Raw genomic sequence first — 16,760 nt, 5'->3', positions numbered from 1 at the left:
CAAATTATGCCTAAATGATAAATTTTACCATTATTATTTTCTTTTAATCCAATGATATAAGAACTTACCCAATATTATTGGATTTTGCCGAAATGTATTAAAATTTACCTATTTTATATGAAGTTTTCTATAATTTTTTGTTATAACAATAACAATACGGAATTTATCGCACCAAGGGATACATTCATATTTTGAAAAACAGCGTATTTCTCTCAAAAGAAATAGGACTAATATACTCTGTCAGAAATAGAAAATTTCAGAATAGTTGACGAATAATTACGGATCTTCTCAGACATGCGCCATTTTGCAAAATGGCTTCGGAATTCTTTAAAAATAGAAAGGACTTATTTATTCGATCATTTAATGAAACAGAAAAATTCAGATTTATCGTTGAATAATTACGGAACTTATATGACCGTGAGACATTTTGACATCCGCCTCGAATTATATTAAAATTTATAGGATTAATTATCTTTAATAGCTAATGTAAAGTAGAAAATTTCAAGTAATTGTAAAATGGCGTCAGATATCTATCACAGTGTAAACGGGCTTATTTATTCGGTCAGATAATGTAATGTTGAAAATTTCACGTAAATCGACAAATAATGTAACGTAGAAAATCTTAGGTTAATCGGACACAAATTACCTTACTTACCATTTTATAAAATGGTGTCGTTTTTCTATCGAAATCTAAAAATCTGTTTACATCGTTCAGATAATGTAATGTAGAAATTTTAAGATTTATCGGCGAAAATATATGGCAGTTATCACGGCATAAGTTTTACAAATATTTTGTATTATACCTAAAATTTCGACCTATCTATTCAAATTAGCTCGAGTTCGCCCAGAATGGTTTTTATTCCCCCTATTTGTCCAAAGTAATCCAAAAATGTAAAATTTACTATTTTTTTAAATTTTTTAAATATTTTTTTTTATTTATTGAAGTTTTGCACAGGGGGGGGGGGGGGCTTAGAATTTATCGTTTTCGCATGTTATTTTACATATACTTTTTCTCAAATTATGTTGTCAAAACATTTTTGGTTGCCATGGCAAAACGGAAGCCCAGCGCAACTTTTCCCTTTAACTGGTTTCATGTTACATCTAGGTGTAACAATCCCCCAACTTGGAACAAAATCGGTGAGAACTACCTCGGGTCGTCTCCTCGTCAGTGGACGGGTAACGATACGGAGCGGCTTTTTTGCGACCTGTATATATATATACATACAAAAAAAAACAAAAATTATATTCTAGTCTATTAAATATATATATATATACAAAAAAAAACAAAAATTCTATTCTATATATATATATATATATATATATATATATATATATATATATATACAAAAAAAACAAAAATTATATTCTATTCTATTAAATATATGTATATATATATATATATATATATATACATAAACCGTGCCGATTCATTACAATTATACTATTAATGGCGTTCTCCTACCGAGGGCAACCACCGTTAAAAACCTCGGTGTTTACTTTGACCACAAGTTACTTTTCGATAAACATGTGAACCTGACTGTTGCCAAGTCAAAAAAATTGTTGGGCGCCTCTTATCGAATTTCTCGCCAGTTAAATTCCAAACAGTGTTTGAAGAGTTTATTTCAAACGTTAGTTAAATCTACCATTATCTATGGTTCAGTAATTTATTCCGACACCTGTGACACAAATATTGATAAACTCGAGAACGTTTTTAAAAAATTTATACAGTTATACAAGACTTTTAATGACAATATACTTTTAAGCGATTATGAAAATAATCTTAAAACACTGTACACTCTGTTTGAAAAGTCTTCGACAGCTGAAATTTTTGCCCTCTTTTTAATTCTGCTAGAAAACTATAATAGATAGCTCGATGAAACCAATTGCAACTTTTATTTATTTTCCAATATCTTTCGTTATTTATCGGTTTCGTCCGCCAAAAATTAATAGTTTGGCGGGAACCGTCAAAACTCATTTTTGACAACCTTTTAAATATTGGTTCTACGGCACTGACTCATGCGTTTTTGAATTCACAATGGTCGGTTCATATTTAGAAAGTGGAAAAATTATCCCTCTACAACCAACGGTTGAGAAGTTATCGCGTTTCCAAATTGTCGTCGAAGTTGCGTTATTTATAATCGCTTGATGCATTTTAGGTGTTTCCTAGTTTCGAGGAAAGATTGAAAACGCTATAACTTCTCAACCGTTGGTTGTAGAGGGATAATTTTTCCACTTTCTAAATATGAATCGACCATTGTGAATTCAAAAACGCGCGAGTCAGTGCCGTAGAACCAATATTTAAAAAGTTGTCAAAAATGAGTTTTGACGGTTCCCGCCAAACTATTAATTTTTGGCGGACGAAACCGATAAATAACGAACGATATTGGAAAATAAATAAAAGTTGCAATTGGTTTCATCGAGCTATCTATTATAGTTTTCTAGCAGAATTAAAAAGAGGGCAAAAATTTCAGCTGTCGAAGACTTTTCAAACAGAGTGTACATGGATTCTCTTCGATCAACGCTGATCAAAAATGATGTAAAAATTATACACAGACTTATTAACCAAAAAATTAATTGCCCCAATATCTTACAGTTTATTAATTTTTATTGTGGAGCTTTTTGTTCTAGAAATAGAAAGTTATTTTATCTAAATGGCACTTACACTCGCACTGTTAATAGGTTAATGTATAATTTTAATAAATATGGCTATGTAAATGACTTATTTAACGCTAGCAAGTTGAAAAATAATCAAATTAAATTGACTGAATTTACCTAGCTCTGTACTATTTAATGAATTTTAAACTCAACTTTTTCCTATGTATTTACTTTTTTTTTCTATTTTTAAATGTGACTTTTGGTATTACCCTTAATCCAAATTTTATCTATCATACCAAATATATACAGTGTTATACATGCGTACGTAATTTAATTTTAATTTTAAAACTAATACGCATTCTTTGTATCAAACTTGATATTAACCACTGTGGCTTAACTTGCTGGTGCAACTGTACTGTTTTTTGTCACAATAAAAATCTATTCTATACAAAAAAAACAAAAATTATATTATATTCTATTATATATATATATATATATATATATATATATATATATATATATATATATAGATATATATACATACAAAAAAAAACAAAAATTCTATTCTATTCTATTAAATATATATATACATACAAAAAAAAACAAAAATTCTATTATATTCTATTAAATATATATATATATATATATATACATACAAAAAACAAAAATTATATTCTATTCTATTAAATATATATATATATATATACATACAAAAAACAAAAATTCTATTATATTCTATTAAATATATATATATATATATATACATACAAAAAAAACAAAAATTATATTCTTTTCTATTAAATATATATATATATACATACAAAAAAAACAAAAATTATATTCTTTTCTATTAAATATATATATATATATATATATATATATATATATATATATATATATATATATATATATATAAAATATAATTTTTTTTGTATGTATATATATATATATATATATAAATATATATACATACAAAGAAAATTCTATTCTATTCTATTAAATATATATATATATATACATACAAAAAGAATTATATTCTATTCTATTAAATATATATATATATATATATACAGAAAAAACAAAAATTATATTCTATTCTATTAAATATATATATATATATATATACATACTAAAAAAAAACAATAATTCATTATAAAAGAGCAAAGGTAAATAAGATAAAATATTTAGATGCATTTTAGATTTATATTCTGGTTTTTAAGTTTTGTCGTTGAGAATAGATCAACATTTAGTCCGTGATTATTAAAAATTTTCATGATACGAGCAAAAATGTCACTGCTGTGTTTAGAGGGATAAAAAATATTTGGTTCTCTAGTACTTTTGGCTTTACCATTAAAATTTATATTTCCTAGTATTTCAAAGCAATCAATCTGTTTAGTAATAACCCGGTGGATAAATTTTATATCATTTTTGACAAAGCACGAGTGTAAAGTCTCTAACTTCAAACGCTATATAATATATATATATATATATATATATATATATATATATATATATATATATATATTTATATTTATATATAAATTGGTGTATACAGCTAAAAGCCTTCACAACATAAGCGCCAATTTTACGTTCCGAAATATACATGAAATGTCAATAAAAATAAAAAAAAACAAAACACAAAAACAAATTAATAAAACTGTACAACATGATAAAGTCAATTCAATACAGGTTCGTACGCAGGGTTAAAGTTATGGACGAATAGCCTTTCGCAGAATGTCACAAGTTGCCTCAGTCACACCGTGGGACCCAGCGTGGATCCCCGTTAGTACGCCATTCAATGTTTCCGGAAGACCATTAGTACGCCATTCAATGTTTCCGGAAGACAATTATGATGTAAGGTACATCTGAGTAGGTGCCGAGCAGCTGCATTTGAAGGGCAGTCAAAAAGGATATGGGAGGCATCCTTACGTGCGCGCCACACCGAATACAGGAGGCGGTAGGGCGCAGCCGAAAACGATATAACAAGGCCTTGGTAGGAAGTCTGTCGCAACCTAGCCTCGCTAGCTGGGTGTCATTTCGTCGCGTAAGATTAACGCGCATAAAAGCACGAGAGTCACGATTGAGCTTCGCATCGCGAAAAGGCCAGGGATCCGCGAGAGAGAGTCAGTGCCGTGTCCAAGCCGAGTTAATAGCCCGCCCACACGCACTCTTTAACTCCGCTAGAGTAGAGGGAAGGAGTAAGTCAATCCGCCCAAGACGCGGAGTGTTGGTAACCCCTGCTAGACTGTCCGCCAATTCGTTTCCCGGTATTCCCACATGTGCCGGACACCGCAGCAGAGTTATGGAACTAGAGTACTCGTCGCTGAGGGTATGAATTAGTTGAACCACTTGATCAGGAGAGCACGAATAAAGTTGAGTAAGGGCCCTTTTTTAATCTGAGCAGATTACTAGCGGCCCGTGGAGATGAGACGACGTTTAGGAAAGAGCCATTTTAATAGCGAACAACTCAATCCTATTGATGGGGTGCCCGGAATCCAGGTAGGAAGTCGCACCGATCCTCTTTGGGAGCTGTGAACCACCGCGACACAATCGTCGCTGTTGGAGGTTCCCATGGCGGGGTTGACTTGAGGGGAATGTGCCGCCTGTTGGAGTGGAAGAGCCAGGTTAGATTGTGAACCTGAGCCAAACGCCACGCCTGGAGAAGAAAGGGTAGCCTGCCCAGAGGAAAGTGGTTCTCCAAGATTTCCAGGGTAGCAAGTGTCTTCCTTATGAGAGCTAGATAGAAATCAGGAGTATCAACTGCTCCGCACGGAGCCAAAGTGAGTAAGTCTAATAGGTCTCTCCTAGATCTCAGCGGTTGAAGAGCTGCCTCGGCTTCCATCAACCTGATAGGCGTAGAGGGCGGAACTCCCAAAATAACTCGAAGAGCCGCATTTTGGACCTTATCCAACTAGGCAAGCAGGGTTGCCGACGCTGACGCATAGAGAGGGCTGGAATAGTCCAATCGAGAGCGGATTAGGAGGGTGTACAGAAGTCGAAGAACGCACCGGCCCGCCCCCCAAGTAGTCGCTGAGACTGCCCGCAGGAGGTTAAAACGCTTCATAGAAGATGAAATGAGGGACTCAGTATGTGGTTTCCAGGAAAGGCCATCATCGATTACTCCCCCTAAGTACCTGTAGGAGGGCACGCGTGCCAGGAGGAAGCATCCTAGGTTGAGAGTGAGATCTAGTGGGATCTGTTTCACTTTGGAGATGGCCATGTACTGGCATTTGAGCGGCTGGAAGTTGAGGCCCCATGTGACTCCGTAGGCTGAAATATTATCCAGAGCGACTTGCATAGTCTCGTACAGAATGCGAAGACTCCGACCACCAATCCAGGCTGCAATATCGTCTGCGTGTTCCCCTTGGCAAATTGCTTTAGGACAAAGCCCGGGGGATCCCGTCCAGCATGACGCTAAAGAGGATTGGACTGATAGCTTCCCTGGGGAACGCCTCTCGTAACAGTAAAAGGTGCTCCATTAACTCTGACTTGGGACGTCTGGTTCTCCAGGAAACTTGCCACCCAACGGATGAGGTTGCCCTCGAGATCGTAGCTTTGGAGTTTATATAAAAGTGCTTTGTGATGGACGCTCCCGAAAGTGTCCTTAAGGTCTAGGAAAACCGCAAGAAAATGCTGACCTGTGGCCTTGGCGCATTGAGCCGCCGTAACAAGGCTGATTGCGTTGTCTGTTGCTCGACGGCCCTTCCGGAATCCGGATTGTTCCTGTGGAAGAACGTGGTTAGTCTCCAAGAACCAAACCAGCCCGGCAAGAGCCAGTTTTTCATAAATCTTCCCCAGGTTCGGGAGCAGAGAGATATCCCTGTAAGAGGTCGCATAGGTAGGAGACTTGCCCGGGTTCAAGATTGGATTCAAAGTGGCTTGTTTCCATCTCGAGGGCATGATTCCCACTTCCCAAAAACCGTTATAGAGAGTCAAAAGTTCCCTACGGAACGCAGGAGTGGTGTTTTTGATTATTAAATTCGACACGTTGTCCACTCCCGGGGAAGTTTTGTGTAATCCTGAGATGACGCCATAGAGTTCCATTTCGGAAAAAGGAGCGTTGTAACGGGTGGGAGTAGTGTCCAAAAGTAGTTCTGGAACATTAACCTTATCCGGCCTAAGGACCGGTTGGGGATGGATATCGGCACCGGCTGAAATAGCCAGACACTCCGCAGCCTTCTGCTGATCCGTGACTACTTCATCTGCGTTCTTTAACGTTAGAAATGATATTATAAAATAAAAATAATAAAATGTTTAAACGATAGATAGCGCGTAGACGTCTTGTCCTCTGTTTTTTTGACCGTTGTACGGATGCTTTGTTGTTCAAAATTTGAAGACGTTCATTGTCTATGAAGATGGCCAGCTAAGCTAGCCGAAACTAGTCAGACTTAGGATTAAGCCTTAATAAAAGTTTTAAATATTTGAAAATATAACGAAGTTTTTTTAACCTACAATTTAACAACGCATATAGCACTGCTAACTTAATTATTAATTAATGTTATTATTATTTCTCGTTAAGTCTATTTCTTTTAATTTTCGCGCTAGAGCCAACACCCACTCACTTTCCGTTTTCATAGCAAAGGATTTGTAGCGTGTTTCGTTCACAGTGACCTCTACATTTTAACATGTTTGCATGAAAAATGTTAACAAATAAGGTCGTGATGATCTTTCAATTGAAGATTCCACATAATTGGCTACTCTCTTATAAATCCCTTCGCTTTCTTTTTTCTGTTTTTTTAATTATATTATTTATTTCTGGGTAAATTTCGCAACGCTTTCCATTGTGGGCTACCGGTACTACTGGTAAATAACAAAATAAACCTGGTCCAGTAACACACTAACCTCGTGATGCGCCACAAATTACAATTTAGTAATTTACAGCCAGTTGCTCATTTTCTGAATGTAGTCGCAAGGGCAGCGGTCTCGCTCGAATCTTTCGCTTGGGCATGAAAATATCTAGTAGGATTTGATCGATGCTATAAGTGAGTCCCAAACTAGGTTTTCCAGCGCACTCAAGTAACACAAAATACAAGTGTGGATGCAAGCTGAAAAGCTAGTAGCGCTAGCGTGTATTTTGAACTAATTCTAGCTCAAGCCAAAGTTTTAACGCTTAAAGCTTCCGTGAAAACCCGACTGTAGACTACGTTTATACGTGGGGTGGCGGAGTGGTTAGCACTTTCACCTCGCAGCAAGAGGAGCCGGGCTCGATCCCAGCTTGTGGCACTGGGTGAAAACTTGGAACAGCTCCTTCCGCGTTGAGTTTGCAAGTTCTATCCCCACTGGTTTAAAGGGTTTCCCCCGATCTCTTCGGTTTCCCCTTCTATAAAAACTAGCTGAGGTTAACGGTTATAGTTAGTGTAGTGTGGCTTGCGTAGGAGGGTGGTGGCAATGCATTGTAACCCGGCGACCTGAATTAAAGGCTTTAAACGTCGCTCGATGACTTAGGCCCAAAGTGGTGCCTTGGGTATTAGCCTACCTGATTATTATTATGATTATTATTATTATTAAATTGCGTAATTAACAAAATAATCGAGAGCTTAATTTTTATTGCACAAATGTCAGATATTGACAAAATAAAACACTTAAAGAAATACGTGAAATTCTTATCGGGTCTAGTTACAAGACACATACTAGATTATTTTAAAACATAATTGGACATATTTGTATTTCATTGAAATCTCATGATTTATCAACATGAAAATTATGTAAATTATAGTTTATTATTTTAAGTGAAATTTACTATTAATCTTCAAATATAAAGTGAAAAATTTATTTAAAATTAATTTCCTTAAGATATCTATCGATCGCGTTGATTGTAAATTTGTCAATATCTTAAAAGTATTTCTAGAAATATATTTAATATAAAGCTTCTGTAACAAATGCGGTTTTATAAACCATTTATTGAAATAAAACTGTTATAATATGGTCCTCTAACGAAATTATTTTCTATTCATTTTAGTTTATTTTGCTATAACTAGATAGTTCAACGCTCTCCAGTAAAGTCGTTTTTTGGAAGAATCAGATAGTTTAAATTGCCATCTCTTATAAAAATGGCAATGCTAGAACCGACAGTTGCTTTAACTATTTGTACGATAATCTATTTACTTACGTCTAAGCGCGCTAAGGGAGATTGTGTTTTACCGTATAGCGCAAGAATGAACTTACCTCAATGACAGCAATCTGAAGTCTCAAAGATTCATTTTTCCTTTCCATATTATAGTTACTGACAATATAGCCTGTAAATTTTAATAAATCTTAACTTTATATAAATATCACCTATTTGTTTTCTTTTTTTTTACTATTTAACTCTTAAAAAAATTGATATTAACTGTCACGGTCTCTTAAAAAGATGTTTTCACATTGAATTATTTTCCATACAAAGCCTTAAATATAGTTGGAAATTTACATTACAGCGCGCCACCAGCCTAACATATTATAGCCCTGATTGGGCTCACGGCTTAACTGTAGATAATTAACTTTCAAATTATTAATTGGCATTAGGTTATATAAGTGGTTAAAAATCATTGTTTTTGAGCTGTACTTAAAATTTTTTATAATCTATCCTGTTCTTTGTTTCCTCTTTTACTAATGGTCATTTGAACGCAGTTGCGAATAAAATTGACAAGACCAAAGCCAAATTTTAATGTCATTTTTAAATATATGCAACTATTAAAATGTTTTGGATTTAATGTCATCTCAACACCCACAAAAATGTTTTCTTTTATCATTGTCATTTCCGACGAAATTGAAATGAAGCTAATCTAATTGAGTCATTTTCAAAATCAATTTATCAATAACAGTCGGATCCATAAAAGCAGATTTTATAATCGAGGGGGAAGACACTTAAGAAATATGGTGTACAAATAGCGAGAAATCTTAATAATTATTTCCGGAAATCTAAAAATTTTCAAGAAATATATGAAATATTAGAAATCTCGAGAAATCCAAAGAAGTATCGGAAATATTTTAGCAATATTAAAATTATCAGAAATACTGGAAATATTTTATAAATATCGGAAATATTAAAATTATCGGAAATTTCGGTTAATATATGAGAAATATCGGAAATATTAAAATTATCGGAAATTTCGGTTAATATATGAGAAATATCGGAAATATTAAAATTATCGGAAATTTCGGATAATATTTGAGAAATACCGGAATTATTAGAGAAATATCGGAAATATTTAAGAGATATCGAAAATATTTGGAAATCAGAAATCTGGTGTAAATGTTTTTTCCAAGTGGCTACCTCCTCGCTTATAAATCATAAAAAATTTACCTTTTTTTTAAGTGCACTTTTGCGTGTTGCTTTAACTCTTGGCTCTTTGTTTTGCGTTATAAGTAGTTTCTTACGATTAGGGTCACCATGGAAACGGGTAATCATGCAGAACTTAGCGGTTAAGTCGTTTTCCTACTAAAAGTAATTAGGTTAACGCAGCGTCTTAAAAAGGTTTAGCCTTTTTGCGTTAAAAGTAATTGTTGTACGGGTTTAATTCTTTAAAATTAAACTCTAGATTTTAAACTAGAGACCTGCAATCCAGACTCACGCTTATATTTTTGTTGCTGAATTTAATCGTAAAACTTAACTAAATAAAATATTGTTAGCTTGTCTATCGAAATAGTTAACGTAATGATTTAAAGCACCACAATATTTGGCCGACTATTCTTGTTCACATTTTAAATTTTGATCGTTAAAGTCATTTATTTTGTTACTATAATTAAAATCAAACAATTTTTCTACACTTCTTACCCGTTTAATAACGTACTTAATATCAATTTCATTTAAAGATAAGATTATCCGTATTCTTGTGTGACCTTTTAACTAGACTCTTAGGTTAACTAATTAGGTCCGGGTGGCTCGCGTCAATTTCACTATTGGGTTGAGCGAGGAGGCGTTAGTAAACGAATGGAAATACCTTAAATGAGGCATGTTGATTGTCTAGGGGTTTGATCTTTGAAATAGGCTTAAGTTAAAGAAAGGGGCTGAAATGAGTTGCCGATTTACCATATTTTAATACTAATTACTATCGGGTAACAAAACCACAAATAACAATAAACAAAATAAAAAGAACATGCACTAATAATACACAATAAAATAAAATAAACATGCATAGTAGTTTTAAGCTTAGTACTTAAAATGATCCAAGTAAGGATTTAATTAATCAAACGTTTGATGTTAAAAAAACTAATTTTAACATGTCCAAATAAGGAGTTTATATTATAGGGGGAATATTCCCCAATCAATTTAAATATTGTCCAAGTAAGGACTTAACATTTTAATCATTAATTCATAAGAATTAATGATGAATGGAAGCAAGATAATATAAAATAATTACGAAACAGTTTTTCGAGTCCATGTTGACATCTCGTCGTTGGTTGCGTGATGAAACGGTGTTCCGTGCGTCGGAGACTCCGTAGGCGCCGCGCAGCGAGTTACCGAATGGGCTATTCGCCTATTTTCCAAACTGTATTGCTGGACGCGCAAATATTTTAGAGTCCGAACTTTTACTGGACGCGCAAGTTCGAAACATTAAGTTTTCAGAACATAGTCGATTTTCTATTCGGGAGTGGGACTGATTATGTCTTGCACGATAGATTGGAAATTTTCATCTCTCTCTCCTTTTCTTGAAACGTTCGTTGTTTTTATATTTCTTGTTGAAACAGTTTTTGGCGCGGGTACCAACGTGGTTACCAATCAGGTTCCAGGGACACTGATTAAAATAGGTCACGATGGACATGACGTGACCCCTTACACTTAGGATTGGTGGGTTCATTGGGAAGGCCAATAGCCAAGCCCAACCCTTTAACTAAGTTCTGGTTCCCACACTCTGTGAGAAAAACGACGCGCACATTGGGAAATCCCAATTATACAGAGGACCCTCGTCAAAGTGGTCATAAAAGTTTCCAAGAAGAGAAAATACATTCGCGAAAAGAAAAATATATATATACCGACAATAAGCAAATAAATCTTTCGTGGTAAAAAATAGCTACTGGGTAATTGGCAACTCATTTATTTTTATAAAATGAAGGGAACCTGGGGCAGAAGAGGGGAAAAACTATCTTTCCATAGAAAGAGTAAGAGAGAGCTGTAAGATCAAAGCCTTTGACAAAAGCTAGACCCGCCGTCGCGTTTAGCGAGCGGGCGACGTTCTCCTGGTTGATCATGGTCATCCCCGCCGAAGGGTTAACGAGAGAAAACCCTGACCAGCAGGTAAATTGCTCTCGCTCCCCCCAATAGGACGACTGGGGGTCAATAGAGGCACCGCGCGTGGATCCAAAGCGCAGAACCTCATACATCACCCAAAAAGAGGGTTACTTTGACAGGTTTAAAAGAACTCTTTCACAAAAACTACCCTTTCTATATTTTTACTCGGGAGGTAAAGTGTGCAATTAAAATAATTTTACCCGTTTGAAAATTAAAAATTGCTAAATTAAAATAAGCCTAATAAATGGCGTTACAATCGTTGATTTTTTGGTCCCGCGAGTCACAGAATTAAATGAGACCTTTAACTTAGATTGTACTTCATTTTTAATGATTATTAATGTATTCTTCTTCTTAACGGGTTATTTTAAGACGATAACAATACAATTTACAAAATATACCACGTTTCATTTCAAATAGGCCTTCGAGTAGTAATCTAAATAAAAATAATTAAGATTAGCCGGAATTTCCAACTAAAGAACTGTTTCGTCCTGTTTGTAGCTCATTATAAAGAGTTCCAAACGGCAGATATCCTTCACAATTTACTATATATTTACTATTTATTGTACAGGATATCTGCCGTGCAACTATAAAAACCAAATTAAAACGCTACGCCCAAAATTTAACTTAGATAACTATACCTATAATATTTATCCCCCTTTCGGCTTACCGTTCCGTAGCAACGTCTTTTAAAAAAATTCAAATGCTTTTCTAGCTTTGTAATTCAATATGTTAGTTGCCGGCCCGATATCCTACAGAGGACTGCTAAGATACAAACCGGGCGAAACCGGTCTACTGTTGGAAATTCTGACTTATTTTTGTTACGGGTTCCGCGTCTTTATCTGTGCTGAATATCCTATTGGTCCGAGTTTCGTTTAAAGATTTGTAACTTTTCTAAAATAATCTTGGTTTAACATTATTGATGGACTTTTATAACTTTATGCGTTCTTCAAACCTCAATTTCTTTACCTACCGACCATTTTGTAGATGTGGGAGCTCTATGTTTAATATGTTTTCCGTACTAGCTGAGAAAACCGAAATATAAACATTAACGAATAACGCATACCCACGGCGCTTAGAGTTGAAGATTCATGTAACCGCTAAGGAAATCTAGATATAAATATTTGTAGAAAAGGGTTTTTTCACGGTGGAATATTTAGGACCTAGAAATGCACTCACCTCTCAATAGTAAAAAGAATCAGGTGTCGTGTAGATTTTTAAAGAAACAATCAACAATATATGTTTATAGCGATTGACCAACCAACAAGCCGTACTATTTTACCGCTCGCTGCTCGAAAACTCGACAATTTTTGTGAATCCAAACGCAACTAGCCGCTGAAAAATAACTTATTTGATTAAGTTGATTTGCGATGAAAACAATTACGAAAACGAAATGCAATATTATTTTTTTCATCAAAGTGGAACCATTAATACAAAAGCTAAGTTCTACGTTTCTAAGCAAGAAACTTACTTACTTTATAGGACTTAGCTGCCAGGCTTTTTAGCCTCGACTTAAATAACTTAATACGGTAATATGTGTATAGTTTCTAAATCGATAAATTTACAGTTTTATAAACATTTTACGCCATTTCTATCGCGAGATAAATAAAATGTATTTGAAAAAAGTTAAAGAAGTGGCTATTTTCCGTTAAGAAAGATATGTTTGTTAATATCAATCCTTTATATTCGTTCAGACAGCCTTAAGATACAAAATTGAGTTCATGTCTGGCCAGAATCCTTATGACTAATAGAGTCAACGATCTTTTCTTGCCTATTAAAATGAATTTGAAATTTTCAGCACTCTCATTGGTTTAACTTTCACAAGGTACGAGATGTAGCTTTTCGGCCGATAAGACACCATTTAACCAGTCGGCCCAGGTCGTAATATTAGTTCCACATCGATGTATTCAAGTGGGCAAACCCATACACCCTTAGTAGACATAGGTAGGCAAACTAATACAAAACTGTTGAGGCTACGTGATTTTTTATTGTTCGATCTATATATTGCCTGCCTAAGTGAAAGAGTGGATGCCGCTTACCCCAGGAGACCGGGGGGGGGGGGCAAACTAATATAAAAGCTGTTGAGCCCATGTGATTTCTTATTATTTGATATATAATTTACCATACTTTGTTAAAGAGTGGCCACCGCCCACTCTCAGGATACGCGGGTGGGCAAACCAATACAAAATCTGTTGAGGCCATGTGATTTCCTATCGTTAGATATATAAAATACCATCCTAAGTTGAAGGATTAAAACTTGGGCGCCACCCACTCTCAGGAGACCCGGGTGGACAAAGGAATACAAAAACTGTTGAGGCCATGTAATTTCCTATCGTTTGATATATAATTTACCATCCTATGTTAAAGAGTGGCCACCGGCCACCCTCAAGATATCCGGGTGGGCAAACCAATACAAGGGAAGCCTACGCCGTCGTTCGGGGCGGATTGTCTCCATCTGAGCGGTCGAGTCTTACGTCCCATCGTAGGGAACTTTACAGCCTGGAAAGGCTACATGCGACAACGGAATATTTAAGACAACTGCACGAAAGTCGAAGGGAGTCCGACGCGGAATCCAGAGCGTCTGTTGCGCCTGACGACCACCTGGCCGTGAATACATCAAGGAGACTTACGCACATCGTGTTGGTAGAGACAAATCGCCTTCAAAGGCATAACTGTGGTCGTAAATATTTTAAGAAATTTATTATTTATTAATATATCTTAAATTCAATAATCCATTAAAATATATTATAAATTAATATTTTGCTGTATATAATAATAATTATATAAATAAAATGATATCACTTTATTGTATATAATAATAATTATGTAAATAAAATGATATCACTTTATTGTATATAATAATAATTATATCAATAAAATGATATCACCAAGAATGTATTTATTACATTCTTGATATCACTTTATATTATAAATAAATAAATAAATATGTATAATATAACTAACAATAATGATAAAAGTGTAATGATATTTGACCTTTTTCTGGAACATTTTTACTGGATTTATTTTTAGCACACCATATTTTTCTTCATTTAGAGTATTGTTAACTGCTTCTTTATATTCCAATTTGTCTAGTAAATTCACCTAACACCTCCCTTTGTCTTCCTTACAAATGACTATTAATCTTTCGATTTGAAGATTGTTTTATGAGTAAGATTCGGGACTTTTTAAAATAATTAAAAGCTTTTCCTCTACAAAAGTGGTGTGTTTTTATATTTACTTAATTTTTTTATGTACAAGACGATATAATCTCACTAGAAAACAGTTAACATTATAAAATCTAAATGTCAAAAAGCTATTGACAAGCAAACAAAAGGTAATTTATATAGTCCATGAGCCAGGGGAAAATTCGACAATAAATTTTCTGACCAAAGGAAAATATAATTTCTGTGTACAATAGCGTATCAGGAGTCAGGAGCCGTTTCCCGGTGCCCTCTAGCGCCCAGCTGTTAAAAATGGCGCCCCATTAAAGATGGCGTCGGAAACATTTCTTTAAACGGTCGTATCTTAGTCGCCTGATATCGCAGCTCAACATGCAGTACCTTCAATTACGGATATTAATCTATTCTTCAAGTTATGTTCATATTTATCGTTAATAGATTAGTTTGTCTGTTAAATTCAAAATACCACATTTTTACTCCGTAATACATCTACGTTTGGCTTCCCCAGTACTAAACAGCGCCACCTACATTGTTATTAACGAACACAATGTATTTTGTATCTACTTATCTTTATTTTAAGGTATTTCACTAGTCGATAATTTACTTATTAGTGGTGCTACGATAAGAAAAGTCAAAGGGGGTGGCAGAATGTCGCTCTATTGAAATGTGAAAAATAAAACATACAACCATTTTAAGAACGAGATTTTAAATATATTATATATTTTAAGTTAATGAACATACAGTATGTAATATTTTAAGTACAATCTTATTAGTCCTCATTGCTGTTGCATGAGTCAATGTCTTCATGAACTATCAAATCGACTTCAACATCATCCACCACGTTCGAAACGTTTGCTAATTTACACGCTGAGTCCGTTTAAAATGCATGTACATTCCGTTGGTTTACATATTCTAGAGCATTTTCAAGCCATAAGACTTAATACCGTCTCTGGGGCTGGTAAACCTGTCATCCAATTTATTTCCAGATTTCCTTCTTCGTCACATATCCAACCATGGCCATTTGTCGGGTTAGGAATATCATGAAAATTTCCAAGGCTTCGTTTCGAAATACCAGCTTCATAATTTGCTTGACGAGTGTGTTGCTGTAACGTATACAGACAAGGCGGCAGCTGTCCCGATTCCATTTTACCCTTTTTAGCTTTGAAGATTTGATATCGAAGTGTTTTGCTAGAGTCCAGGTCAAAGGGCCTAACGGATGACTAAAAATTTCTGGTATATTAAGTTTTCGGTTATCAGCTATTAAAACCATATTTGCAAAAAGTCTTTGGTCAGATTTAGGAACATTGTCTTTATTTTTTCCCATAAAAATTTTCTTTTTCATCAAGCTGAATGTTTTAAATTTAGCTTTTTGATGGGGTCGTGAAATCCGGTTCTGGTTTTCAATCGATTTTCCAAAATTAATTGGTAAGCTTCTTCGCCTTTTCTCCCAGCGGAAAGAAGGTCTTTAGAAACCTCACTCGTTGCTGCTGCACCAGTAGAAAGACTTACGATGTCGCATGCAACGCCGCCAAAAGGATTGGTCCAGTTACTCTCTGGTAACTCGACGATAGAAGAAACGTCTTCTTCATCCCTTTTTATTCGACTTTTTCCCAAATCTGGGTGAGATATTCCTGGTTCTTGTAGAGAGATTTGTTCTCTCAACTGTCTCAACACATCTGCTCCGAATTCGGCAGTGAGGTAATAACGGGAAACGGTTCCAGGATGAGACTGAAACCTCGAGTTCCACCAGCAGTTTTTGTATCTTTATTTACTGACTCTTC

Source organism: Leiobunum rupestre, chromosome 3 (genome assembly GCF_980474605.1).
Source record: "Leiobunum rupestre chromosome 3, qqLeiRupe1.1.hap1, whole genome shotgun sequence".
NCBI lineage: Eukaryota > Metazoa > Arthropoda > Arachnida > Opiliones > Sclerosomatidae > Leiobunum > Leiobunum rupestre.
This window is presented reverse-complemented; position numbering follows the sequence as displayed.